The sequence below is a fragment of the Tupaia chinensis genome, unplaced genomic scaffold (assembly GCF_000334495.1).
Source record: "Tupaia chinensis unplaced genomic scaffold, TupChi_1.0 Scaffold000088_1, whole genome shotgun sequence".
Classification (NCBI taxonomy): domain Eukaryota; kingdom Metazoa; phylum Chordata; class Mammalia; order Scandentia; family Tupaiidae; genus Tupaia; species Tupaia belangeri.
The window spans coordinates 1,303,349-1,309,214 of record NW_006159550.1 but is presented as its reverse complement, the minus strand read 5'-3'; the positions used below and the strand labels follow the sequence as shown (position 1 = coordinate 1,309,214).

General features: G+C 36.8%; 1 pseudogene; it reads left to right on the top strand.

The window, feature by feature from the left end:
- The window catches only part of LOC102478679 (mitochondrial import inner membrane translocase subunit Tim17-A pseudogene), a 48,622-nt pseudogene extending 45,090 nt beyond the window's left edge, over positions 1 to 3,532 (top strand).
- Positions 3,533 to 5,866: the final 2,334 nt, after the last annotated feature.

Here is a 5,866-nt window from a genome sequence, read left to right as displayed (position 1 = left end):
GGGAAAGTGAACCACAAGAAAGATAACCCATTTGGTTAGGGCATTTGTGCTGTGAAAACCTGGAGAGACAAAAATTAGGCCCAGTAGGGTTGTATCGGCATCTTCAGTCACCAGGAAACTTTTGGGCCGCCCTCAGAGACTTCCTTCCTCTACATAATGTTTGCATCTTTAATGCACATCGAAGACAAGTTCTTGGCATCCAGGCGAAAGCAATGTGTGCTGTGTAGAAGATATGGTCTTTGACCTCAGGTTGAACTAAAAAGCCCTGGAAATTTTAAGAGTTTGTTTTGACCTTTCAGGGTTACTTAGGATGGGGATCTGCCTGGCAGTGGCTGATGGTAGTTTGATTGGGCTCCAGTACTGTTTTTAAGTCTCTACTTAAGAGTCCAGCCAAGTTAAACACATTTTCTTTTCATCTCTACTCTCAAGCCCAGCCTTCAGCCTCAGGTCTTCAGTCATTCCTTGGTTCTTCCCTGGATTCACTCCAATTTGTTGACAAATCCTCCAATTTTCATTTAAAATTACTTTTTAGGTTTTTTTTTCCCTCCGATAGTATCTCACAGTGTTTCCTCGAGATCAGCATTTTGTTCTGTTTCTGCCCACACATTGAGTTGAATGTGGGAACAAGAATATAGAGAAAGACCACAAAGCTGTTAGGTGGTGGGGGCCAGGCTTGGGGCTGCAGGCGAAGCTAAAGGGTGGCCTTTCAGAAAAGCGAATGAGTGCTATTCGGAAGCTTACAGGACTCTTCCCGTTTCTTTTTTTGAAAATTATGTTCTTTGATTGTAAAATTTATATTGATCATTAATATTGATCATTGCTGAATACTTGCAAAATACACACTAACTGTGGGCAATCCACACACCAGAGAATTACTGTTAACTTTTTTTAATGCTTTCTTCCATTCCTTCATATAGAAATGTTTTTTTAACACACTTAATTGAGTTGTCATAAAAGTCATGAGGTATGTTTCTGTTTTTCTATGCAAAACTGCATCATGACTTTTCCAACAAGCCAATAATTGTACAGTAAGGGTGTTTTTCCATATAGTTATTCCCCGCATTTCTCTCCATTCTCCCAACTATCATTTTATACATTAGAAATGCACTATTTTGAGGACCAGCAATTGGCGTTATGGCTATGTCACTGGACTACCATGTAGTTGACCATGGTTCAAGCCCCAGACCTGGTGGTTTAAACTCACGCCAGGCGCATGTGTGTGCATGCCCAAGATCCCAAGAAGAGAAGGGAGGAGAAGGATTTCAGCACAGCCATACACCCCGGTGGGGGGATTTCTCACTTTCTGTCTCTCTGTCTCTCTCTGCCTTTCTGGCAAGTGTATGTACCCTGTAGCAAAAACCTTTCAAAAAAAAAAAAAAGAAATGCATTACTTTCATTATTGTAATGTTTTAAAGTACGTTCAATGGGTAGGATAAATAAATCAACACTCATTTATTTCTTTTTCAAAATTTTGATGATTCTTTTTTTCATTTTTTTCTTTTCTGGGTAAAGTTCTCATTTTTCTGGTATTTTAAATAGAATTTCATTAAGCAGAAAAGTAAATACATAAAACAAAATGAAAAAACTGACATTCACAATGTTTTCTTTCTCAGTCCTGAAGTATTGACATATCTTCACTTCATCATCCCTGCTTAGTTTCTCTATATAAAAGTAAACTTTTCTCTCTAAAAAAATAAATTTTTATAGTGTTATTGATTAGATGTTTAGATCAAAAATTGTTTTTCTTTATTTATAAGAGTACATGCATGAGAAAGAGAGAGAGAGACCCTCCACAAGGACTGGTCATACCAAGATGCCGCTCTTACAGTCCTTCAGTGGCATGTTTCACAAGGATCGAGCTGGGAATTCCAACTGCAGTCACCACAATGGGATCTAGCTTTCCTTGAGTCACTCATCACTAACATCCCACAGAACAGACCCAATCTTCAGAATTTCTTTTTTTTAACCTTTATGTATTTTTAAAATTTTTTTTCATTTACATTTATTCACATCTTTGCAGTGTACAACATTTCTTTTTCCAGCACAAATACTATGCATCTCAGTCAAAGCAAAGATATTACTCTAAAACTTATTAACAAATAACTTCTCATTTTTTGGTCAATTAAGCATATTTTTTACTTTTTTTTCCTTCCCCTTTCCCTTCTCTCTCTTCCATACTAAACTTTTTTCCCACGTTTTATTGTTTCACAAAATACCTTAAACTAAAAATATGGACAAAGCTAGAATCTAGTGACAAGTGAATTGTAATTTTCTTCTGAAACATTTTTTTAATTTACTTAATTCCCTGAGCATTGTCACAGCATACAAAATGTGATTTCCCATCTAGAATATACTGCATAGTGGCTTAATTATACATGTTATTGTCAATAATTTTCCATTTCTAGTTTCATACTTTACCCTATTCCTTACCTTCTGCCATTTCTAATTTTATTTTTAGCTATTGGCTTTATATAGTGTCTGTCTTTCTATCTGTCTGGTTTTACCTTTATCTAGTCTCCCTTATCTATAGATACAAAGACCTCTTAACCTACTGTGACAAAATATACATAATATAAAATTGATTATTTTAACCAGTTTTTTATTTTTTTAAAAGAGCTATTTATTTAGGGAGCCCGGATGGTGGAGTGCATGCAAGAACCCTGCCCCTGGCGAACTGTGGTCAACGGTGGAGGGGCCTTTACAATAGGTATCACAGGAGCTGGTATCTTTCAAGCAATCAAAGGTTCTCACAGTTCTCCAGTGGGAATAAGCCATAGACTTTGAGGGAGCTTGATAATTATTAAAGCAAGAGCTCCACAGTTGGGAGGTAGCTTTGCCGTTTGGGGAGGTCTGTTTTCCTTGATTGACTATAGCGTGGTTCAAGTCAGAGGAAAAGAATATCCGTGATACTCCATCAAAAGTGGTGCCTTAACAGGAGCCATTCTGGAGACAGGAAATGGATCAGGGGCCATGGTTGGGTCAGCTGCAATGGGAGGCACTCTTTTAGCTTTAATTGAAGGAGCTGGTATCTTGTTGACAAGGTTTGTCTCTGCACAGTTTCCTAATGGTCCTCAGTTTGCTGAAGACCCCTCCCAGTTGCCTTCGACCCAGTTATCATCCTCACCTTTTGGAGACTATCAACAATATCAGTAGGACTTCTTTCCCAGAATTTATTTAACGGAATGAGCTATGGTTCAAGATGGATCTCAGAAAATCAAGTTGCAGTCTTTTTTTTAAAACCACAGGTGGGACAAATGTGGCCAAATAGTCTATGAAGAGATATTTAGCAACTTTTTCTATTTAATTGAACATGGAGGGAGGGTGGTATTAAAAGATGATACATTTATTTATTCATACTTGGATTGCATTTGTGATAAAAATAAATGTCTAATGTCATTCAAAGAAATTATAATAAGTTCTTAGAAGATGAATGACCAAAGGGCAAGGATAACAGTGAAATACGACCATCATTTTCTTGGAGTCTTCTCAGCCTGGTTTTCTGTGTTCTGTGATTCCAACAATAAAAAGCCGCTGGAACTTACCCTTTCCTTTAAGATTGTAGAATTGTACTTTCATATTTACATACTTGAAATAATGCATATTTTAAGGTTAGTCCCTCAGTTCACGTGAAGTGAAATACTTATGAGAAGAATTACGCAGAGCTGACATGGATCACATTGACAGTGCAGTACTGTGTGGGTTGAAGAATGTGGCAAAATATGTATCCTTTACTTTGAGAGTAAAGTATGTTGTCTTGGGTTCAAAGATGTTGGATGCAAAATTCTCTTACCTTTGCAGCTACTGTATCTTGATTTCTGATCATCAGAAACTTTACTAGGAACAACTTACTTCCAATATACCGAGTTCTATGTGAAAAGAGTTCATGAAGGGTACAGCTGTACAGGGAAAGTTTGGTGTTTATCATGTGCTTGAAAATAAAATATGTACTGTTTTTAATGTGTAAAAATAAGAATTATTTATTTCATTTTATTTTTTAAAGAATTTTTATTTAACTTTATTTATTTATTTATTTATTTATTCATTCATTCATTCATTCATTCATTCATTTATTTATTTATTTTAATATGACCAGACAGGGACAGAGTGAGAGAGAGAAAATGAGAAAGAAAGCCACCAGGTCTGGGACTTGAATTGCAGTTAGCTATGTGGGAGTTCAGCACCCTTAACCACTACACCACCTGCCAGCCCTATATTTATTTTGTTTTATTTATTATTATTTTATTTGACAAGAAAGGGAGAGAGAAAAAGCAAGCTGCCAAGTCCAGGACTTGAACTGTGGTCAACCATGTGGGAGTCCAGTATTCTAACCTTAACCACACCACCTGCCAGCCGCTTTAACCATTTTTTCCAAGTGTATAACTCTGTAGTTTTACACGTCAAGTACATTTACACTGCTATGCAACCATTGCCATCATCCAATTCCAGAACTTACCTACCTTCCCAAAATGAACCTCTGCACCCATTAAACACTAATTCTTCATTTCCCACTCCTCTCATCCCCTGATAACCATCATTCTATTTTCTGTTTCTATGAATTTGACTAGATACCTCATAAAAGTAGAATCATACATTATCTATCATTTAGTGACTGGCACATTTCACTTAGCATAATGTCTTCAAGGTTCACCCATGTCGTAACATGCATTAGAATCTTTCCTACTTCTTTAATTGCCAGAGGGTATGTTTCCTCTCCTGAAAGAGAGAGAAAGAAGCAGAAAGCACCTGCAGTGAAGCATGTTCACACTACAATTCCTTTTCCATTTCTCTATCCTATCAGGATTTGGAGCACACATACACACACAAGCAGCATATTTTTCAAGCTTCTAAGGCTGGGCTAAGAACTGTAGTCAGTCATGTGTGTAACTACGGGGCCAGGAGGCCACTCTCCTTCCTTTTTAAGGCTGAATAATACTCCATTGTGTGGAGGTATCATATTTTGTTAATTCATTCATCTATTGATGAACATTTGTGTTGCTCCCAAATTTTGGTTTTTGTGAATAATGGACATAAGTATACAAATATCTGTTCTAGTCTGTGCTTTTAACTCTTTGTGATATATACCTGAAAGTGCTGAATCATGTAGTAATGTACTATTTAAGTTTTTTAGAAATCAATATTTTTCACAATGGCTGCACTATGTAACAATCCCATCAACGATGTATAAGAATTCCAATTTCTCCACACCTTTACCAATACTTGTAATTTTTTAACTTTTTGCTATGAGCCATCTTTGTTTGTCTCTTTGTTTATAAATCAGAGGGTGCATGTGCTCACCAGAGAGGCACAGAGACAGAGCGAGGAGAGGGAGAAAGCACTCCTATAGAGGCATGATCACAGTGCAATCTCTTCTCCATTTCTCCACCCTATTCGGATTTGGGACAGGCACCCATGCCTGGTGACTAACAGTCATCCTAATGGGTGTGAAGAGATATTTCACTGAGTTTTTTATTTGCATTTCTTTAATAATTAGCCATGCTGAACACTTTTTTTATGTATTTACTGGCCATTTGTATAGCGTCTTTCTGAAAAGTCTGTTCAAAGGCTTTGCCCATTTATTTTCTCCTTTAGTGGACTTTGTTTTAGGGCAGTTTCAGGTTCACAGCAAAATTATTCAGGAAGTACAAGGAGTTCCTATATACCTGTTATCAACCTTCTTCACTGTCAACATCCTGCACCAGAGTGGTATTGTTACAACTGAAGACTTACTGACATATTCATTAACTCCCCAAGTCTATAATTAACATCATAGTTCACTATACATATTATGCATTCTATGGATTTTGACAAAAGTATAATGCAATGAGTACGACATTACAACATCATTACAGTTTCATTGCCCTAAAAG